Source organism: Hevea brasiliensis, chromosome 1, assembly GCF_030052815.1.
Source record: "Hevea brasiliensis isolate MT/VB/25A 57/8 chromosome 1, ASM3005281v1, whole genome shotgun sequence".
In the NCBI taxonomy this organism is placed as follows: domain Eukaryota; kingdom Viridiplantae; phylum Streptophyta; class Magnoliopsida; order Malpighiales; family Euphorbiaceae; genus Hevea; species Hevea brasiliensis.
Window position 1 is genome coordinate 122091152 of NC_079493.1, and position 25681 is coordinate 122116832.

Below are 25681 nucleotides of genomic sequence, written 5' to 3' on the forward strand. Positions count from 1 at the left end.
ACATTACCTTTAATAATTTGACATTTTTAAAAAAATTTAATCATTAATTTCTTACAAAAATTTAAATAATTTGATTCTAATTTAGAACATATATTTTAAAGGAAATTAAACTTTTAATTGTAATAATAATTGGATAATCATTATAATATTAGTTGAATTTTAAAATTAAATGTCTTGAGTCGTCAAATTATTATTAATTACATACTAAATTTAATTATAGTAAATGCGTTCAAAAGTATTTAACCTTCTTTTAAAATAACTGTCATTGACTTTTTAAATTAAAAAGTAAGAAACTTATAATGAATGACAATTATATTTAGTAATTAATAATTTTTCTATTATTTAAATTTAGAAGATCAAAATAATTAAGAATCATATTTAAAAATAAAATCATATAATAATTATATATCACAAATGTTTAAGAAATATAGAAAAATTATTATTAATAAATTTAATTAAAAATTACTACTTGCTATAAATGTGACAAATTTAAAATCATATATCTTATTGAATTTATTTTATAAAATTTGAACAACCTCTTTATAGGAAAGCGAACATGGAATATACATAAATTAACATATGTGTGTTCATTGAGTATAATTAATAAATTAATATGATTAACTCTTAATTTTTCCTAACTCTAATTAAATTAAACTTTTCTAGACATTTATAATAATAATAATAATAATAATAATAATAATAATAATAATAGCTACTTATTATAATATTAAAATATAATAGTTATATAATTTATAACTTATATATACATAATTAGGGAATTAATAACTTAATCATAATTTATAGAAATTATATAATTAATTAATTTTTCTAAATAATAATAAAATAATATAACATAACATGATTAATATTAACTAAATTAATAATATTAATTATTTATTAATATACTATAAAAAATATCAAAAAAATAATGAAAATTAAATATTAATATAAATTTATTATTTACCATAACTATGAAAATAAATTTTTATTTTATTTTATTTTTTCATAATTCATTTTATATAGCATTCAATATATAATTAAAAATATGTCTTTATTAAATGAATACTAAAATAAGATAAGTAAAAATAAAATAACATTAAAGTAAATTAAAATTATTAAATATATAAAAGAAAGAGAGAAAGAAAGCAAAGTATTTAACTTCATGTGACTACTTTCATAACATAATTTTAAATTATTTTATTAATTTTAAGATATATATATATATAATTATTAAATTTTTATAATTAAATGAAATAATTAAAAATTTAAGAATCATTAAATAAGAAATTTATAAAATTATTAAAATATGTCTTATATTTTTAATTAGTTAACCATAAAAATTGTGATAATAATAGTAATAGTAAAAATAATTAATGATAATAGTAATGATAATAATTAATTACAATAATTAATATAATTATTAAATATAATCTTTATATATATATAAAATAAAGAGTTTTTCCTATATCTAATTAAATTGAGGTTTCTACATAATAATAATAATAATAATAAAATAATAATAATAATAATAATAGCTACTTATTACAATATTAAAGTAATAACTAAGTAAATAGTTTGTAACTTATATACGCATAATTAAGAAATTAATAACTTAATCATAATTTAAAAAAATTATATTATTAATTAATTTTTCTAAATGATAATAAAACAATATAATATAATTAATATTAACTAAAGTAATAATATTAATTATTTATTAATATACTATAAAAAAATATAAAAAAAGTGAAAATTGAATATTGATATAAATTTTCTATTTACCATAACTATTAAAATAAATTTTTATTTCATTTCATTTTTTCATAATTCAATATATATATATAATTAAAAATATATATCTGATTCCTTATTTTAATTTAGAACATATATTTTAAAGGAAATTAAACTTAATGAAAATTTTTATCATTAATTTTTAAAAAAATTCAAATATTTCTTTATTCTTAGTTCTAATTTTAAATATATATTTTTAAAGAAATTAAACCTAATTATGGGGGTGTGTGTGTGCCTATATATATATATATATATATATATATATATATATATATCTTAATCACCAAAAATCTTGGTCCTAATTTAGAATAGATATTTTAAAGGAAATTAAATTTAATTAAAACTATTTAAGAAATATAAATAGAATTTAATGTTGACCTTTCATTTTTTTTTTAAATTGAATAGTAATTATCTTTAAAATTTCAATCATTAATTTCTCATAAAAATTTAAATATCTCTTGATTCCTTATTTTAATTTAAAGCATATATTTTAAAGAAAATTACACCCAATAAAAATTTTTATCATTAATTTCTAAATAAAATTCAAATATCTAATTTTAAATAGATATTTTTTAAAAAATTAAATATAATTATAGTAATTAATAATTTTTCATTATTTAAATTTGGAAGATCATATTAATTAAGAATTGTATTTAGAAAATTAGATTATATAATAATTATATATTACAACTAAATATAGATAAAATTTAATTTTGATCTTTTTTTTAAATAACCTTTAATAATTAGATATCTTTTAAAAAAAATTCAATTATTAATTTCTCACAAATATTCAAATATTCTTGATTCTTTGAGATGGGAGATGATTTTTCTATTTAAGTTATTGAAGGGTTTTGAATTAATTTCAACGTAAACAATAATAATTTTCCCCTATTCCCCTTAAATTTGGAGAGAAATTTTTGAGGCAGATGCAATAGAGAGGAGAAATACAATTTCTCCTTCTCTCTTCCTTTCTCTCTTCAAATTGATGTCTAAATAAGAAAAATGAAGGAAATCAAATTTCATTTCTTTTCTTTCTCTCCATTTCCCTCAATCCAAACAAAAAGGTAAGGAAAGTTTATTTTGCTCTTCTTTGATCCCCTAATTTCATTCTGTTTTGTTTTGCTTTTATTCTCCTATGTCCTATTTTGAATTGCTTTTCTTTTGTTATTTTGTTCTATCTCCTATTTTGGTTTTCTCTTCTTGCTTCAATTGTATCCACTATTGTAGGATTTGATATGTAGTTTTGTCTTGTGTTTTTGCCTCACAGTAATGTGGGACATAATCTCCATAACACAAGAAAGGACCACATTTTTATGAAAAAGAAAATATTATTTTTGCTATTCTATAATCTTCTTTCATGAGAGATTATTAGATATGCTTAGCGTATATATATCATCTTTCATAATCACGTGAGACTTATTATCCACATTATAAGAAGGTCCATATTTTTATGAGAGGAAATACTATTTTTATTTGTACTAGAAATATACTATAATCTTTATGGTTAAAAATCTTGAACAGTTTTGGAAATGCTTTGTCTCACTAATGACAAGGGTTAGTAGTTGATCTCAAGTCAAGTTATGGGTGTGGGTAAATTATAAAGTGCAATGAGTATATTTGTATTTTCATTTATAAAAATGTGGGTATCATTTTTCATAATTTAGTGTGAGTATTCAATATATTATTTTTTTAATGCCTTTGACCATTTAGTGACCAAGGAACCCTTTAATAGAATCGTTTTGTTTAAAACTTAATAATACCATCAAGTGCACTCTGTATCGTATGTTAAATTTAATTTTTTATAAATTACTTTTTTCTATCTATCTTGGCACTATATATATATATATATATATATTGCGTATGTTAGATTTAATTTTCTGTAAGTTACAAATTAAAATATATCTAGTTTTTCATTAAAAATAGAATTAAAGTCGTACTGAAATCAAATCAGAATCGAATCGAAAACTAAATTTATACATATGTTACAATTAAAATTTTCAATATAATAGTATTTATCTAGAAATTTACACAAAATTTTATAGAAAAGAATATATGTTCAAAATTTTTTCTTCAAAATTTTAATATTAATCTTGGCTATCATCTTAACTAGTTGGAGCCAACATATGATATAACTAGTAAATGTTTTGACCCATCATTCATGGAATTTCTAAAAAAAAAAAGTTTCAAATTATTAAAATATAGGCCATTAGATTTTTTTTATTTAATTGAACTATTAAAAAAATTAATTTTTTAAAATTTTATTAAGATTTTTTTGGACTAAACATGTGAGACAGTTTATAATATATCCACATTGAAAGAACTTTAAATTAAAAATTAAAATTTTAAAGAGGTTATAGCTTTGTTTCAACCCGGCTTTGATTTGTATAAAATACAGTATTAATGGTATAACTTAAAGTGAGTTTCATGAATGTGTTTTTCCACTAAACTGACTAGTTTGTTCAGCAGATGCAGGTGAACTTTCCTTTAACCATGCTCTTGACATGATATATATTCGCCCTATAACTTAGCATTACAATAAGGACCAAACAAAAGGGAAGTAGGGCTCTCACCCCGTATCTTTCAGCATATCAAATGGTATAGTTTGGCACTTTCTTAACCATGCTTTTGACATGATTACAGTTGCCTTAACTTAGCATTAGATCAGGACGAACCAAAAGAGGTGTAACAACTCTATCTCCGCATCCTGCGATAAATTTCTAGCACAGTGAAATCAAAGTTAAAGATCAAACCGTAATTATACAAAATTTCTCCTTCCCTTTGATATCAATATCAAATAATTGAGAAAAGTAAATCAAAAACATATGAAAACACAAATTAAGACTTGTCTTGAATTCTTGCCTGATTATACTCTTATCTAGCTTAAATTTACCTGTTATTGGTTTTCACCATTTACTATTCCTTTGTATAATTATATAGGATACAATATCTTAAGATTAAGAAAATTGTTTAAGATAATAATAATATTCCCAGAAAAATCCCAATCACTTATTTTCTTAATTTGAGTTCTACATCCCAAAAGGCTAGCCAACTTCGAAGGGAATGGAGTAGCCTAAACTTTTGGATGTGGGATCGTAAGATTTTATTTTCACAGTTGGAACAGAGAAAGTTAGGGTCCCCAACAATAAGATGTTAGCTGGTTATGTATTTTTGATATTAAATGTAATTGAATCCTATTAATAGGAGTTTGAAAATGTATAATCAATTTTGAAATGAGTTTAAATTTAGAAAATAGTATTTATGCCATGTTTAGATTTACACTATGAATATTTATTATCTAATAACTCTTAGATAAATAAATAATTAACTAAACATAAATATTATATTTTAGAATAATTTTTATAAATTTAGAATATTATATTTTAAATAATTAGATTTTAAATATTTTTGTACAATTATTAAATTTTTAAAAATTATATTATTAATAAATTTTGTATATAAATAATTAATTAAAATATATAAATTAGACAGACTCAAATAATATATAGAGAATGATAATAAGTTTGGATAATAAGGATTTATGATGAATTTTAATATGATTAAGACGGATTTAATTATTAAACATAATTGAATTTCAGCTGGGTGATAATTTTCAAGATTATTGTTACGAACCCAACCCAGTAGGACAGTCCTGAGAATTGGAATTTCCTTTCCTTCTGGACCAGTTTTGACTTTGAACCTATGTGGAAAATGGCGTCCTAATGGCTAATCTCCTTTTGTTTAGATAATTAATTATTAAAAAAATTGAGTGTATTAAAAATAATATTTTCTCTCTTTTAGAAAAGTATTTTTTTTCTTATAATATAAAAAATGGGTTTCTCATTGGTGTAAGACAGTACGTATACACTCCGGTGCACTAATAATTTGTCCAAACGGTGTCCAGGCCTCCAACAACTCGTACGGGACATACAAAGGTTGAGGACATAGGCAAAAGAGTCACTATCGTTGCATGGCTCTGAAGCTGCCTGCGTACTATCGATATATTCTCCTATGTTTGGTGGTTTAATACGTTTTTTTAAATAGGAATGCAAATCAATCTCTCTTTCTATCTCCTTATTCTCGGTAAAAGACTAGAGAAAGAGAAAGTGCGCATCGTTTATAAGAGTTCTGCTGAGGAGAAAACAGAAAATATTGTGTCAAGGTTAACATTGAACTATGGAGAACGTGTTTGCAAGTTCTATTCGATCAAGAAAAGAAGATGAAGAAGCTCAGAGTTGGGCAGCCATAGAAAGATTGCCTACCTACACTCGTTTGAGAACTAGCTTATTCAAGTCTTTAGCAGAAGACGAAAATCAAGAAAACAAGTTGGTTGATGTTAGCAAGTTTGATGTCGATGATAGGAGCCTGTTCTTGAAGAAAGAACTTTCAAGGTTCTTGAAGAAGATGATGAAAAGTTATTTAGAAAATTGAAAGATTGTATAGAGAGGTAAGTCTTGATGGTACATTGCTTTCTCGTTTTTCCTTTTCTTTTTTTTTTTTGTCCAACATGAAATTAGCTGCGATATATTGTTTTATTTGTATTGAATTTAGGGTTGGAATCCAACTACCCATCGTCGAAGTTAGATTTGAGAGACTACGAGTAGAAGCTAATTGCGATGTTGGCACCAGAGCTCTCCCAACTCTTTTGAATACTTCAAGAAATATTTTGGAATCAGTTCTTGGCTTGTGTGGAATCAGAATGGCCAAGAGAACAATATACACCATCCTTAGGGATGTTTCAGGAATTATATAACCATCAAGGTACTTAAAAAACCAAAAGCAACTAAAGAATTACTCTGTATATCTTATACCTTATTTGTGTTTTCCCAGCCTGAGCATAGATTTTGCATAGATTTCGTTATTTATGTGGGTATTTTGGATATATTTTTATGAAATGTCGGAAAAGTTCTTGTAAAAGAACTAAGAAATTTTGGAATAAGAATTCTGATGTTTATTGCCCAGAAATTAAAGATATATATAAAAAATTACAGCTAACAAATAGGTTCCTAATCAAGCTAAACTACCAAAATTGTATCAGGATCATACAACAAAAGGTAAGAACAGATATGCACACAAAAATTCCTAAACAAATACCCCAAACAAATGCAAAATAAGTGGCAGCTAACAGCTGCCTTTCCAATACCCCCCATCAAGTTGAAGCATAGAGATCTCGAATGCCCAACTTGCGAAGAAGAAAGTCAAACTGATCCTTTCCCAACGCCTTTGTGAAGATATCCGCAGGTTGCATTGAACTACGTACATAATCTGTTCGAATGTTACCATTCAATATCTCATCACGGATAAAATGACAGTCCACTTCAATATGCTTGGTACGTTCATGATAGACAGGATTAGCAGCTATATGCAGAGCTGCCTGACTATCACAATACAAATTCATAGGTTCAATATGCGCCACACTAAGAGAATTCAATAATCCTTTCAACCATTTAAGTTCACAAGTTGTAGTACTCATAGACCGATATTCAGCTTCAGCGGATGAGCGAGACACTATCTGTTGCTTTTTAGTCTTCCACGAGATAGGGGATTCACCCAAAAGAACAAAATAACTGGTCAAAGACCGTCTCATCAAAGGACAGCTAGCCCAATCAGAATCACAGTAAGCAGACAATTTGAGATCACAATTGGCATGCAGTAGTATACCCTGACCTGGATTTCCTTTCAAATAATGCGCAACTCTAACAGCTGCCTCCCAATGAGCTTTCTTCGGTTGTTGCATGAACTGAGCAAGAATATGCACACAATAAGACAACTCAGGCCGAGTTATTGTTAGATAAATAAGCCATCCCACCAGATGCCTATACTGAGCAGGGTCATCCACATCATCACTCTCGGTAAGGGCCAGCTTGTGATTTTGTTCAAGAGGAGTTTTAGCCGGCTTGTAACCCAGTAATCTAACTTCTAAAATTACATCCAACGCATACTTACATTGACACAAGAAAATACCATTTGAGTTTCTGACTACTTCAATCCCTAAGAAAAATTTCAGCTTCCCCTAATTCTTTCATATGAAAGCAACGACTCAAATAGTTCTTGAATTTTTGTACAGTAGAAACGTCATTGTTGGAGATAATAAGGTCATCCACATAAATAAGCACATTCAATTGAACAGTCCCAACTCGAAAAGTGAACAAAGAGTAATCTAAATATGATTACTGAAATCAATAAGCTTTCAGAGATGCAGCCAATTTCGCAAATCAACATCTAGGTGCTTGCCGCAAACCGTATAGAGAATTCCGGAGTTTACAAACCTTCCCTGGTGATTAAGAAGCAAATCCAGGCAGCATCGTCATGTAAACCTCTTCCTCTAAATCACCGTGTAAGAAAGCATTTTGGACATCCATCTGATGGAGTTCCCAATTCTTTGCAGCCGCAACGGCAAGAAAGGTGCGCACAGTAACCATTTTTGCTGTAGGAGCAAAAGTCTCCTGATAATCTATGCCTTCAACTTAATTATTTCCCAATATCACTAACCGCGCTTTGTATCATTCAACACTTCCATCAGAATTATATTTAATTTTATATACCTACTTGCTTCCTATTGCTTTCTTCCCAAATGGCAGATTTTCAACTGTCCATGTACCATTATCCTCCAAAGCCTATATTTCTTTTCTCATAGCCGCTCTCCACTGTTCATCCTTAACTGCTTCTGCATAAGAGCTTGGTTATGTCCTGTAGTAATGGCTGCCAAAAAATATCGGTGTTGTGCAAAGAATTTATCATAACCCACATAATGTGCTATAGAGAAGGCGTACCTGAGGAATCAAATCACTAACTGCACCTTGTATCGTTCAACACTTCCATCGGAATTGTATTTAATTTTGTATACCCACTTGCTTCCTATTGCTTTCTTCCCAAATGGCAGATTTTCAACTGTCCATGTACCATTATCCTCCAAAGCCTACATTTCTTTTCTCATAGCCGCTCTCCACCGTTCATCCTTAACTGCTTCTGCATAAGAGCTTGGTTCATGTCCTGTAGTAATGGCTGCCAAAAAATATCGGTATTGTGCAAAGAATTTATCATAACCCACATAATGTGCTATAGAGTAAGGTGTACCTGAGGAATCAAATTGGGCAGGTGAGCATACCGAGGGGCTTGTTTTGATGGCGTTTGTCATATAATCCTTCAAACGAACACAAGGTTGCTTGGCCCTTTGTCCCCTACCTAGTTGCTCTTTAATAACTTCACCTCTATCCACTCCCTCACTATTTTCATGGATCAATTCTTCTGTTTCAGGATTCACCTCACTTTCTCTACCCACACTTTTATCGTGCTCCTTTCCCAAGTTGTTCTCTAAACCATCAACTTCATCACCCAACTCTTCAACTCCATTTTTAATGAGTTCATCACCCATTGTTTTCTCATTTGCATATGGAAATTCTGTTTCAGCGAATACCACGTCTCTTGATACAAAGTATTCTTTAGCTTCCAAATCATACAATCTCCATCCCTTCTTTTCAAATGGATACCCAACAAAAACACACCTATGATTTCTACTATCAAATTTATCTTTATCCTGATTCAGATTATGCGCATAGCACAAACAACCGAAAACCCGAACGTGTTTGTAAGAAGGTACTTTCCCAAAGAGCATATCATATGGGGTTTTACCATTTAATAACATAGATGGAGTCCTATTAATCAAATACCTGGCTGCAAGTACACATTCTCCCCAAAATTCTATGGGTAAATTTGTTTGGAAACATAAGGCTCTTGTCACATTAAGAATATAGCGATGTTTTCTTTCCACTCGGCCATTTTGTTGAGGTGTTCCTACACAGGAAGTCTGATGCAACATTCCTTGTTCATCAAAATATTCTTTCAAGCACATAAATTTACTTCCGTTATCACTTCTGACAATTTTTACATTTTTTTCAAATTGGCGTTTAACCATCACAACAAATTTCTTAAGAACACAAGCTACTTCTTATTTTCCATTCAGCAAATATATCCAAATAACACGAGAGTAATCATCAATAATTTTTAAGAAGTAAATTGCTCCACAAGAAGTTGGGACTCTATAAGGTACCCACAAATCACAATGTAACCATCAGTTTTATTGTCACTAGAAAAGAAAATCTCTCTTGTTTGCTTTGCTCTAAAACGAACTTCACAAGTTTTATTAGTTTTCCTAACTATGCTACCAGCTTCTGGAATTAACTCTACCACCTTATAAGAAGGATGACCCATTCTCTTATGCCAAAGCTCAAAAGACCCCACATCAGTTACTTTGCAAGCATGTACTGATGTCACTCCCTTGAGAAAGTACAGCCCCTCACGTTGCTCACCCGCTCCAATCAGGTTCCTCGAATTTAGGTCCTGTATAGCACAAATTTTGTTAGTAAGTTGAATAACCAAATTTGAATTATTAAGTAGTTGTGATACAGAGATCAGATTGCAATTCAAATTTTGCACATAAAGGACTCGTTGCAATTTCAAGTCTCCTCCAAGCAACACAGTTTCTTCTTTCACCACCAAGGTCTTTTCTCCATTAGGTAACCCAACTGAGCATGGCACAATGTCACGCAATTCACTCAAAAATGCCAACGTTTCTGTCATATGATGGGAAGCTCCTATGTCAATAATCCAATGAAATATCCTCTGCGTACGTGTCAGCCTCTCATTGCCACCATTCTGACAAGAATTCAACATGCCCAACAAAGCAGCCCACTGCTCTTCATTTAATCCACTAAGACCCTTTCGATCTGAATCTGTCACAATTCCACGCCCACCATCAACTCCAGTTGCTTGTGTGGCGTTGGCACGAGCAACTCCTCCCTTGCTACTTCCTGCTCCATTGCCATGCTTTTAACCACCTCCTCGTCCAGCAGAAGTTCCACGTGGTCTATTACCTCACCATTCTGGATAACCAATCAGCTGGAAACAACTTTCAGCATCATGTCCCTCTCGGTTACAATTAAAACAAATTGAGGATTTGTCTTTATCCCCCCCCCCCTGAATTTTGACTTCCTGCTCGAATTGCAAAACTCATAGGATTGCCTCTTACTTCCTTGGTTCGTGTCATAGTTCGCACCCGCTCTTGCTGAACAACCATAGCATAGGCACGATTCAAATTGGGTAAGGGTTCAGTGCTCAAAATATTAGAGCACACTATTCCGTATCCTTCTTCATCCAAGCCCATCAAAAACTGATGAACTCCCTCTTCTTCGCGCTTTCTTTCCAATTCAATGGTAAGATTGCATCTGCAGCCTGCACAGATACACACTAGTATCTGATCATAGTTGTTTATTTCATCCCATAATGTTTTGAGTCTTCCGAAATAGGACACGATCGGTTGACCTTCCTGCCTACAATTCGCCAGATCCGATCTCAGTTGCTGCATTCGTAGACCATTCCTAATCGAGAACCTCTGTTTAATATCCTCCCACAGATCCTTTACATTCTCCATGTGAGAGATGGTCAAGTGAAGCATCGGTTCAATGGTGTTAAACACCCAAGAAACCAGCATAGAGTTAACCGTCCACCAATCTTCAAGTTCCAGTGTGTCATCTGCTGGTTGCTTAATAGATCCATCAATAAAACCATATTTCTTTTTGGCCCTCAATGCAGTCCGCATAGCTCGCGCCCATTCTTCGTAATTCTCGCCCTTCAATTGAATTTGGGTAATCAAGTTACCTAGGTTGTCATTCGAATTCAGTGTGTAAGAACTAGAAGTTTTCTTCCCTGATCCAGAACTTTCATTTTTCTTTTCATCAGCCATGGCTCTGATACCATGTAAAAGAACTAAGAAATTTTGGAATAAGAATTCTGATGTTTATTGCCTCAGAAATTAAAGATATATATAAAAAATTACAACTAACAAATAGGTTCCTAATCAAGCTAAACTATCAAAATTATATCAGAATCATACAACTAAAGGTAAAAACAGATATGCACACAAAAATTTTTAAACAAATATCCTAAATAAATATAAAATAAGTGATAACTAATAACTGCCTTTTCAATAGTTCTGCGTTGCATTATATAGTGTGATTTCACTGGTGTACTCCGGGCCAGGATCTCCTAGTCCAAAACAATGTAAATATTGTATCGGGCCAGGATCCACAGTCCAAACTAATATAAATATTATATATATATATTTTTTTTGTCTATAGTGATAAATTCGGAAAAGATACGATTTGAGAGCTTTAGTGATGTAATTATAGCGAACTTTTTTCTTTCTCGTGTCTTGCCCACGTGGACTCACGGTCGAACAACTTGTGTCTATTTTTCTCTCTCATTGTGTGAGTCGGTTGTGTGGCTTAGATCTGTGGGCACCTTGTAACGGATTTTTAATTTTTTACGTACTTTGGAAATTCTTAAAGGAGCTGGGAACTAGGAGGCAGACATAAGCAAAGATTATTAAGTATCGTCTCTTGTTCTGTTGTATTCGTAATTACATATTCATGAATGGAACACAAATTAAATTAGTATGAAACTTCAATCTTGTTGCAGGATGACCTTACTGTTAGGTCCTCCTTCATCTGGGAAGACAACCCTTTTGCTTGCGCTGGCTGGGAAGTTAGATCCAACTTTAAAGGTTAGTTAATTTGAGTCAACTGGGTTGTAGTGCTTGTTACGTGCTTTAATGCAAAAACTAAAGTTACATATATTTGTGCTTGAAAATCAGATAGAAGGACAAGTAAGCTACAACGGTTTTAGGCTTGATGAATTTGAGCCTCGGAAGACATCAGCCTATGTTAGCCAAAATGATGTTCACTTGGGAGATCTAACAGTTAAAGAAACCTTTGATTATTCAGCATGGTTTCAAGGAGTTGCTCATCGATATGGTAACAAAATCATATGAAGTTAACTTGTAATGAGAACCCTTCAATTTTATTTAATTTCAACAACTAATTTTGTCCTCTAAATTTCAGACCAGCTAAATGAGCTTGATAGGAGGGAGAAGGAAGCTGGCATTATCCCTGACTCTGACAGTGATCTTTTCATGAAGGTATATTACATTCAAGAAACTAAAATTGTTGACAAAACAAAACATAGGATACACTTAACAACTTGCTGCCATAGCTTCTGGGGCTTGACAATGCAAGGACACTGTTGTTGGAGACGAAATGACTCGAGGAATTTCTGGTGGACAAAAGAAGAGAGTAACAACAGGTTAGTCATCTAAAACTTAATTGCTTGCCTTTCAGCTTCGAGATGAACAACTGATGCAATTTCTATCGTGGTTTTTATAATGTAGGGGAGATGATTGTTGGACCTACAAAAACACTATTTATGGATGAGATATCAACTGGTTTAGACAGTTCCGCAACATATCAGATTGTTAGGTGCATGCAGCAAATTGTGCACCTCACTAAGGCCACTGCCGTCATGTTCCTCCTCCAGCCTGATCCTGAAACTTTTGAACTCTTTGATGATGTTGTTCTGTTATCTGAGGGTCAGATTGTGTATCAGGACCCTCGGGAGCAAGTAGTACCATTCTTTGAGAGCTGTGGATTCAAATGCCCTGAGAGGAAGGGCACTGCTGATTTTTTGCAGGAGGTAAATATATCATTTATGAGTTTGCATGACATGCCAGTGCACTTAGCGGTGGTTCTGCCGTTGGTCCTTGTAATAATATATGGAAGTTGAATAAAAAAATGTTGAAATTTCGCAACTTTATGTAAGAATGTTTCCAACTTCTCAAGTAAATGAGTAATTTAGCCTCAATATATAAAATTTGAACCAACCAGTATCCCTTCTGTTTAGCTCCATTCAAGTTCAAGTTGACCTTGCAGGGAACTTTATCCTGAAAGCTGCTGTTGGGAAGAAATTTGGATTAGTAATGCATTTCATGTCACATTATGATATCAAAAGCCTAATTATTTAACAATGTTTGTATGGACATTTTTTTATAGGTTACATCAAAGAAAGACCAAGAGCAATACTGGGCAGGTGAGAGCAAGCCCTACCGATACGTAACAGTAACTGAGTTTGCAAGACAGTTTAAGGCTTTCCATGTTGGCCTGAATCTTGAGAAAGAGCTTTCCATTTCATACGATAAGGCTAGAAGTCATAAAGCAGCTCTAGTATTCCAGAAATGCAGAATCCCAAAACTGCAGCTTTTCAAGGCCTGCATTGACAAGGAGAAGCTCTTAATGAGGAGTACTCTGCCTGTGTACATCTTTAAAGCCGTCCAAATTTTTGTCATTGCGGTCATTGCAGCAACTGTTTTTTTGAGGACGACACTTCATGTCACATACGATGATGGATCGCTATATGTTGGTGCAACTATATTTGTCATGATTGTGAACATGTTCAATGGCTTTGCAGAGCTCTCTACAGCAACAATGAGGCTTCCTGTGTTTTACAAGCAAAGAGATCTCCTATTTTATCCAGCTTGGGCATTTACCCTCCCAAATTTCTTGCTCAGGGTCCCAATTTCTGTTGTTGAGTCGTTTGTTTGGACTGCTGTGACATAATATTCTATTGGATTTGCGGCAGAAGCAAGCAGGTGACATTTCCTGGCCAAGATTTCTAATAACTTAACATAGACCTGCAGTTACTATCCACAGTATCATGGATTTTGTGTTTTTGCCTTGTCAGATTTTTCAAGCAGACGCTGTTAATATTTTTAATTCAACAAATGGCTGCTGGATTATTTAGGCTTATGGCTGGGGTATGCAGGACCATGATCATTACACACAATGGAGGAGCACTTGCTCTCCTCATTTTGTTCCTACTGGGAGGCTTTATCCTTCCAAGAGGTTGGATTATTTCTTTTTTTTTTTAAGAAAAAAAAAGTTAGTATTTAAGTATAATTACAATAATAAATATTCAACTTTCCAGGGAACTGCATTAGTTACACTCTCTTGATTTTATTTCCTATTGAGGTTAAGTCCTATTTATTCTTACAGAATTGAGCTCTTATTGTAACAGGAAGAATTCCTGTGTGGTGGACATGGGCTTACTGGATTTCACCTGTGTCTTATGGAATCAAATCCTTGACAGTCAATGAACTGCTTTCTCCAAGGTGGATTAATAAACTAGTACGTCATCAATACACAATTAATTTTCTTTAACAAGTATGTCTGTACTTAGCACACATATCTAGAACACATTGAGAAGAAAATCCGGATAGAAATAAACTAAGGGATATTACAGAAATAAACTTAGGATAATATGTATAATCTAAAAGTAAGGTTTTTAGTGTGGAGATGACTCGTTGAAAGAACTTTAATCTGATAGCAGGCATCAGACAACGTTAACAAGTTGAGTACAGCTGTGCTGGAGAACTTTGGTGTAGAACAGGAAAAATACTGGTGTTGGATTGGAGCGGTAGCACTTCTGGGATTTACCATTCTCTTCAATGTCTTATTCACATTCTCACTCATGTATTTAAACTGTAAGTTTCTTTAAGTAACCTGGTTTGATTAATGTGATCTTCTTTCATCTTTTCGTGAAGACTGTTATCATTTCTAATCCTATTTGTTAGTAACAGCTCTTGGAAAGCCACAGGCAATTATACCTGAAGAAGTAGCCAATGAGCAATCTGACAGGGAAGGATCAGAAGGGAGAAGACTTGAAACAAAGATATCAATCAATGGCAACAATGCAGGTGAGAATTTGAAGTATATATGACCAATTTCTGTTTCAACCAAAAATTACTTTGAGAGGTACAATATACTAATTAAATTTAAGCGCTATAGAGTTACTGACATGAATCTGTAATGTTGAAGGAGAAATCCAAATGCCACAAGTAAGCCTGCAATCTAGCGCCAATGGACGTAACACTGAGGCCACAAATAGAGCTGCGCCCTGGAGGGGGATGATTCTTCCATTTACACCTCTTGCTATGTCCTTTGATAGTGTAAACTATTATGTGGATATGCCCTCAGTGAGAATCTATGTCCCTTTTTTCTATATAATTTGAGTTTCAATTCTTTATTTAGTATGGCTAATATTAGAAAACTATTTGACGGTAACTAACTTAACTACCTAAATGGTCCATATCTTGCCGGAAATGAAGGGTCAGGGAGTGACAGAGGACAGGCTGCAATTGCTTCAAGAAGTGACTGGAGCATTTAGGCCGGGGATCCTGACTGCTTTGATGGGAGTTAGTGGAGCTGGAAAGACAACATTGATGGATGTTCTAGCAGGCAGAAAAACTGGGGTTTACATTGAAGGCGATATTAGAATTTCTGGATTCCCTAAAAATCAAGAAACTTTTGCAAGAATTTCTGGTTACTGCGAGCAGACTGACATTCACTCTCCTCAAGTCACTATTCAGCTTTCCTTAGACTCCCGAAAGAAGTCAGTGACGAAGAAAAGATGGTAAGAATTACGAATATGGAATGAAAACTCATTTTCAATGAAATTGTGATGTTTAGATTCTAGTTTATAACTATCTTTGTTTCTTGGATTTTGCTTTCAGGTTTTTCTAGATGAAGTGATGGAGCTAGTTGAGCTCACCAATCTGAAAAATGCAATAGTTGGACTACCAGGAATAACAGGGCTGTCGACAGAACAAAGAAAGAGATTGACAATAGCAGTGGAGCTAGTGGTAAACCCTTCAATTATTTTCATGGATGAACCTACTTCTGGGCTGAATGCAAGAGCAGCAGCCATTGTTATGAGGACTGTAAGAAACACTGTGGACACTGGAAGAACAGTTGTCTGCACAATTCATCAGCCTAGCATCGACATCTTTGAAGCCTTCGACGAGCTGGTACTGATGAAGAGAGGAGGGAAACTGATTTACTCAGGACCATTAGGCCAGAATTCTCGCAAGATCATTAAATATTTTGAGGTGCGTGATAAAATCTTCCCAAATCTATTTATGACATGACAGTAACTTGTCTTACACAACCGCTTGTGATTGCTTTCAGGCAATTCCAGGAGTGCCTAGAATTAAAGAAAGGCAAAATCCAGCAGCGTGGATGCTAGAAGCAAGCTCAGCTGCAACTCAAGTTAGACTCGGAATTGATTTTGCTGAGCATTATAAATCATCATCCTTGTATAAGTAAGTGCAGAACACAATTTGTGATAGTAATGACAACTTACTCGAAATTTTCAGGTTTTTATTTAGCTAACATACATGGTTATATTTATAGACAAACCAAGGCTGTGGTGAAAGACTTGAGTACACCATCAGAAGGGGCTACAGATATCTACTTCCCTACTCAATATCCACAATCCACATGGGGGCAACAAGTGGTGAGCACATTTCGGTTCAAATAAAAAAACTGAACCGAACTGAATCAATTCGGTTTAATCGATTCGGTTTTAAAATTCAATCGGTTCGGTTCGGTTTTATATTATAAAAATTTTAGTTATTTCTGTTCGGTTTGGTTTTGAAGAGAAAAAAATTGGTTAAATCAAACAGAACTGAATAATAATTTTATATATTCAAATCAAACCAAATCGAACTGAATTGATTTTTGAATTGATTTATGTTTATGGAGAATTTATGAATTATTTAATTTTATATAATTTATGAATTATTTAATTATATATATATATATATAAATTGTTTAATTTCATTGATTAATGGTTATTAGGTTCAAACCAAAGTTAAAATTAGAATAAATAACTTGAAAATAAGTTTAAATTAAAAAATAATCAAAATCGGACGGTTTGAACCAAACCAAAATAGAGCGGTTTGATTCGATTTGATTTTTCATCCATTTCGATTCAATTCGATTTCTAAAATATGTAATTTGATTTTATAATTTAATTCGATTCGATTTTATTCGATTTGAACCGAATGCTAACCCTATGGGGCAATTCAAATCCTGCCTGTGGAAGCAGTCGTGGACTTATTGGAGAAGTCCTTACTATAATCTTCTTGGGTATTTTTACACCTTGGTAACTGGTCTTGTTCTAGGCACAGTCTTCTGGCAGGTTGGAGCCAAGAGGTCAGATATGCATATGCCTACTCCAAAGCTACAACTTCCCCTCCTCTTCTTGTTTTTTACCCTCTCCATTTTTTTGAAATTTTTTTTAATTGAAGCCCTTTATTCTGTACTTAGAGAGGACGCAACTGATCTAACCATGATCATAGGAGCGATGTACGTAGCAGTTTTGTTCGTCGGAATCAACAATTGCTCAACTGTGCAGCCAATTGTAGCTGTTGAAAGAACTGTATTCTACCGAGAAAGAGCTGCAGGGATGTACTCAGCTTTACCAAATGCCTTGGCACAGGTAAGGAAAAAGGATTACTACTCCAAAAGCTAAATAGATGAATACAAAATGCTGAAGATATGACAATTCTAGACCCCTATTGCGTAAGTTCTGCACTAACCCATTTCGAGTTTTGATCCCTTTTATGCAGGTGATGGTGGAAATACCATGTATTTTTGTTCAAACCGTATACTACTCTCTTATAGTATATTCTACGGTGACCTTTCAGTGGAAGTTGGCTAAGTTCTTCTGGTTCTTCTTCATCACCTTCTTCTCCTTCCTATACTTCACATACTATGGAATGATGACCGTTTCAATCACACCAAATGACCAAGTAGCAGCAATCTTTGCATCAGCATTTTATGCACTCTTCACCCTTTTCTCCTGCTTCTTCATCCCGAAGCCGGTAAGTCAATTTCCTCCCTCTGCTGCAGCCATTTTGTAAGCCTAATATTTAAAAAAAAAAATTTTTTAAAAAAAAGCCTTAAATTTCATAATTCTTTGCTTGTGACATTGCAGAGAATTCCCAAGTGGCGGACATGGCACTACTACATCTGCCCTGTGGCGTGGACTGTGTACGGATTAAAAGTAACAATTACGGTTACATTGAAGACAGAAGGTGAGCGGGATTGAGCCAGATCCAAGCATCAAATGGTATGTGCAGAACCATTATGGGTATGATCTAAACTTCATGGGTCCAACTGCTGCAATCTTGGTCGCTTTCGGTGTCTTATTCGCTCTCATGTTTACCTTCTGCATCAAAAAACTCAGCTTCCAAAATAGATAGTTCGTCTTGGGTTTGGGCTTGGTGGGCCTTGGTGTAGACCGAAACCGACCAGAGTTCATACGTGAGAAAGCACACAGGTGTGAGAAGGAAAAGCTAGGGTTGTGAGTGGGACCCAAATTTCCTCGTGCTTTGAAAGATAGAAAATAAAACCGCGACCTCATGTGTGTCTTTTTTCTCTTAATTCAACGGCGTGTCCTAGCGTTTCCTCCAACTCGGAGATTACGTGTCAGATAACTACACCATTTTCAATTTACCATGATTCCCTTTAAGTGATTCCTGCCCAAATACTAACTGCTCCAGGTCTAGCTTGAGGTCACCAAACGGTCACGTTTGGCAACGGTCAAATGAGACGCCCCCCGCCCACCCCATGAATGAGAGCATCCAAAGAAATCCAAAGGCTAAAAATGTCAAGGTCAAACTTTTTTCCTTGATAATGAGAATCCAATTAGACTTCAGACTTAATATTTTACAAATGAATGGAGATGAGATGGTCAAGAAATTAATCTAAACCAAATCCTAGTTCCAAATCAAATGACCAATAAAATTAATAAATTGAATATAATTCATGGCTTAATTAATTAATACAAGTGAAATGAATTTAAAATAAAAGATTATAAAATAAAGCATACGCAAAAACACCAGAGATTAATTAAGAAGTAAAGTTGATTGTGATGTAGTGGGGGAAGGGAGTGGAGTAGCTAAATCAAATGTGAGGCATGTTGAAATTGTGCCTTAGCCACCAACCTTGCCTAGTGCCTACGCGTTTTATCTCCAACCACATTCTGCCCTTTGCCTAAATTTGAACCACGAAAATCATACTACGCCTAGTTTGGCCACTTTGGTCCCCACTTCCAGTGAAACACAATGTGTCAATTATAACTGATGAGTAATGTATTTATTATAATTGATAAATTATATAGTGATAGATAATTTTATTTCTCTCTTATAATAGTGGTAATTAATTTTAGAATAGTTACGTAGGAAGATTCAAATTCGAGCCAATCTATACATTTAATCAACCAGACCACTTTGATTGAGTTAAAATTTATCATATTGTCTTTTATTTTTAATTTTATTTAAGACAATTTTTTATTTAATTTTAAAGTTAATATTTTAAAAACATTATCATTATTTTATTAGTTAAAAAAATAATTATTTATATTTTTTATATTAATTTCTCAAAATTTAACTTAATTTAATATTGTATTAAATTTATCGCTTTAATTCTATTAAAAATAAATTATTCACATTAAAATTAAGTAATGTACAATGATGAAAAATAATTTCCTAATGGTTTGATTCAGGATTTGAACTTTAATTAATAAAATGACTAGTAAATTCTTTGTTAATTTAGTTAATTCTTAAAATTAATAACAAATCCAATGATAATCATTTGATATTTTATATAAATTATGGATTTTATTGGAAGACCCATTTACATTTAATGAAAGAAAGAATACAGCATATAACTGCCTTACTAAATAATTTTTCTTTATTTTTATTTTTTATTTCAAATATGATACATCAACTCGTTTAAGAAAAATTGGTGTAATATAAATGTTGTTCTTTTTTATTTTTAAGTAGGGATTTAAACATAAGTCTATTAAATGAATTATTTATCTTCAGCCATACAATCATATTAGACTAGACAATATTAATAAATGTTGTTTTACAATACCTAATTAAAAACTTATAAAGAGAGGTTCTATAAACCTCTTCTTCTCCTATATTTTTTTTTCATTTTTTTTTTATTTCTTTCATTCAATCTTCTTTTTGGATAATTATCGATGAGTATATTTATATGTGACAATTTTCTCATTTTTTTTCTCGTTTTCTAATAAGTCCAGTGATGGATCTAGAGGAAAAATTCTATGGTCAACATATAAACAAATTATATAGTGTATTTAATGTACTAAAAAATATTGTACTTAATACTCATATTAAAATAATTGAGTTTAAAATATTGAAAGATAAAATCCATACATTTTGTGAGTGAAACTGCACTTATACCACAAGCATACAATAATTTGCTCAATATATAAAGATCAATTGATTTTTTATTAATAAAAATATATTATTCATTTAAAAAGAGGTCAAATACTTAAATATATGAGAAGTCAATTTAAAAATATATATAAATATACGAGTGTAATTTATAAAAAATAGATAGGTCAATCGATTATTCTTTTATCATAATGAATCCATCATTGATAACTCTCATATTTATATCCGTTTAAAACAGACTTTATACATATCTCTTCATATCTATCATTATTGATAGATTTTAAATAAATAAATCATTAAATATATTATCTTAATAGATCTTGAGTTTTTTTTTTCATGTTTTTCTCCCCTCTAACAAAGCTATTTTATTTTTATTATTGATATATTTTATTTTTTTGGATATAAGTACTTTATGAAATGCATATCTTTCATTTAATAATAAATTTAAATTTAAAAATTATTTAAATTTGACAAACTTAAAAAATGACTATAAAATCAAAAAATTTAGCGCGTAATTTACTTATTGATTAATTTATATACTTTATTAATATTATTATTTATATAATTTTTTATATGAATAGTTAACTAGTTTCATTTATATAAAAATATAATATTTTGATTTACCATCTTAACTTTTTATTATTATTATTATTATTTTATTTGGTAAATGAGGAAAGTTGGTGGAAAAGTCCTTTTTGGATGAACTAATTAAATACCCCCTTGATAAACAAATATTTCCTAAAGTTTTCGGACTTGAATTCAAAGGAAATGAGAAAATATGTGCTGCGGCGAGCCAAGGATAAGGATATATAAATTTGTGTCTCGCCGCAGCACATATTTTCTCATTTCCTTTGATTTGCAAGGAGCATTTTTCTCGATGTGATATATTATATTATATAGGAAATTTTATTAACTTTTCTAACTTGGTAAAATCACACAATATTGTTAAGGGCTTTGAATCTGTGTGCAAAGTAGAAGACAATTCTGGTTTTATAAAAAAAAAAAAAAAAAAGTAAAAGACAATGTGGCTCTTTGAACCAGGAGCATGGTATTCATTTCTCTTATATTCCTGTGGGCTCCATAGCAGGTGGATTCATTATTGATCGTAAACTGTTAAATTAAGTTGTACTGAAAGGTGTTTCGCTTTTTTATATATATATATCTTAATTTATTAAAATTAGTATTTATAATGTTTATTAACTAGTTAATTTAAATTTATTTTTATTTTTTTATTTACTTTCAATATTATCATCACCACTATTTAATTATCATTGTTATTATTATCATTACAATCAATTATAAAAATGTGATAATTATATTATATTATATTATAATTTTAATTACAATATATAATTGATTGTATTGTATTATATTATGTTTTACCAAATATAATTTAGAGTTTAGATTAATTTAAATTTATTATTTTAATTTAATTATATTGGAATAGTTATTAAAATTATGAGGTCTTTAATTTAAAATTTAGTGAGACTTAATTATAAAAAAATTATAAAAAAAAGACTTTTTTCAATATTTTTTGTCAAAGATTTTATTTTTTTAATTTAAAAAGATGTCTGACGCGTGATCAATAATTAAGGGCCTTGAGAATATGATAATTATAGGATTTTAGATAGATTTGGTGACAACTAACAAACACGTTAATGTTATGCTCACTATTGGTGACAGCTACAATTTTTTATTTTCTTTTTTTTTTTTTAATCTACAATTGAAAATAGAAATTACAAAATCTTCGTTTTAACTTAAAATCATATGGCAATCTTATTCGCATATTTTTTTAATTTTAATGAAATAATTATTTAATCTATTTATTTTGATATTATAAATTAAAATCTCCATCAATTTTACTCTTGTCTACCAATTAGCATTTTCGTTGATTTTTCTTAGCATACTTTGTTGGTCCAACTAATAAAATAAAAAATATATATTTTTATTTCTATATGGATAGAGAATGAACGGATGAGAGATAAAGAAGAAAATTATGTTGATTATTTGGATTAAAATAAGTTACTAAAATTGTTATATCAATGATCAATGAATTTTAATTTAATAATATTAAAATTATTTTCCAAATGATGAGATCCGTATTCTAATGAAAATCAATTTTAAAAAAACTTTCACACCAATATTTAAATAAGAAATAAGAGAAATTTTGTTATTTGGAAAATAAATTTTAATTTTAATAATATTTTTACTTATTTTTGTTACAAATAATTCATAAATTGAATAAAAATGACAATGTATAGGATATTTATGAAAATATCTCACTCAAATTTAAATCTAATTAACATTTATAATACTCAAATTTGTTACAAATTTAAATAATATTTTTTAATAATATTTGAACCCATTTAAATTTATATATTTTAATTAATAATTTATATAAAATATATTTTCGATTGAAAATTTATATTTTAAAAATTTTATAATTATATGAAATATTTAAATATTATTTATTTAAAATATATTATATAAAAAATTATTAATATTATTATAAAAATATATATTTTTTAGTTAATTATTTATATATAATAAATATATAAAATTTGAGTTTTACCCTAATTTAATTTGGATATTAGTTATTAAATTTAAATTATTTTAAATTTAATTATATATTATTTAAATTCATTTTAATAAATATCCCTTTCATTAATAAATGAAAGGACATAGAGATGGCTCATATAGAAGCACCATCTATACACCAGAATAGGAGGCTATTTAATGCATATAAAAATTTAGAGTTTAATTAAGAAGGTGCTTTTAAGATTGATTAATATTAGAGTGTATGTGTAGATAGCTCGAATTAATGTGAGAATTAATTTATTAATTATTAAATTAAATTTTTATATTTAAATTTATGCATCTTTTATATATAATTTAATTAATTTTATATATATTTCAATATAAATTTTATGATTGTTAAATTTAATTTTATATAAGGTTAAACTTATATTATATGCGCTTTTAATTCTAATGAATAGTTGAAGAGAAAGAAATTAGAACGACCAACTCTCAACCACCGTTGGTCTCTTGATATTACCCACAAGGATTTGGATTTCCACCTAACTCTTGCAAGGCCTTCGATGATTGCTAGGCGCACACCCATCTCACAATTTAATAATAATATTGGGAAAAAAAAAATCATGAAAAGAATAGAATGCACGTGAAGCCATTGCTAGAAGGATATGCTCATGCTCCTTCCTTCCCACCACTTGTTCTTGCTGCCTAAACCAATATGCTAAGACAAATAAAACAATTGGCCATAACTAGAGGAGTAAATGTTAAACTTGGTCTCGTCTTCTTTTTAATATTATTTATTTAATTTAGATTAAATTAAAACTCAACATTTTATAGTTTGTAAAAACTCTCTAAAACTAATTTTAATATTATATTTGAGATTAGCATTTGATTAATTGAATTAAATTAAATTTTTAATTAATTGAATTATTAATTAATTTTAAAATTATTAATCAAACTAAATTGAAATCAAAAGAAAATTAAAATTAATCAAAATCAATTATTTTTTTGAATGATTATCGATTATAATTAAATTAATAAAATATATATATATATATATATATATTTATATTATTAATTAATTATTAATAAAAATATTTTTATAATCCTTTTTTATTTATAAAAAAATAATATATGTGATTTAATATTAATAATAGAATAATTATTAAATATTATTATAAAATCATAAAAATAATAATTATAAATAATATATTATTAATAAAATTATAATTGGATGCAATTTCTTTGACAAATGGAAGGAGGAGTCCTCAAGATGTGGCTGCATAAGCTTCATCCCACATTTCACTGTCCATATACACATATGCACACACACAGCAATTTCTGTATCCATTGCCCATTTGCCCTTATGGGAAAGATAGAGAATGGGCATCCTCATAATTTTTTTTTTTTGGATTATTTGTTATTATTTTTCTTAAAAAATCATTTGAAATTCAGCAATTGCTAAGTTTTTATATGATGAGAAAAATATAAAAATTTGTTTATATTGAGAAAAATATATTGAGAAATATGGTTAAACGGTGAAGTGGGCAAACTTTTATATTGATTAAAATGGTTTGTCAGTGGCAGTGCTGTTGACGGAGTCCCAACGATCAAGGGCATATTTATTGTCCTTCTCAAACCCAGAAGAGAAGGCCCCATTCATGACATTTGCATAACAGCCATGAAATCCCTCGGATGGAGAATCTAATGTTAGTATGGAACTAAAGGACAAACCCCCATGCTAATCTCTTAAGTGCGCTCATCCTACACCTTACCATCACATCCCTTCCGTGAAAATGCAATCGTTTATATATATATACTTATAGTTAATTATGACGGATTCATTATGATTAATTATTATAATATAATTTTTATAAAATAATTATATTTTAAAATTTTCTTTCATCCTCAACTCTCATTTAATTTCATTAATTTTTTTTTCTTAATTAATTAATAAATTTTAATTTTAAAATATTAGAAACATCTTTAAAATTATAATTAAATTAAAATTATCTATTTAAACTTAATTAGATTTTTTTTACCACAATTAGAATCAATTGAAAACATAATGTATAAGTAGGAATAACAATAAATAGAGTACATGTGAAAATTATCATTTCTAAATTTGAATCTTGATTAATATTTATGAAACTTAAATTTAATTAAAATTTATTTTTAATTATTCAATTTATCTCAAACTCAATTATTATTGTTCAAAAAATATCTAAATTCATTTAATTTTATATATTTAATTAATAATAAAAAAATAATTTTAATTAATAACTTATACTTAAAAATTTAATAATTTCATAAAATATTAAATTTCTATTTTATATAAAATAAAATATATAAAAATTTATAAATATTATTATAAAAAATATATTTTATATTTAATTAAATATTTATATAAATAAATACAACTAA

At 29.8% G+C, this 25681-nt stretch overlaps 1 pseudogene; it reads left to right on the top strand.

Annotated features, from left to right (window-relative positions):
- Window positions 1–5886: 5886 nt before the first annotated feature.
- Window positions 5887–19156, top strand: LOC110666777 (ABC transporter G family member 36-like; annotated as a pseudogene).
- Window positions 19157–25681: the final 6525 nt, after the last annotated feature.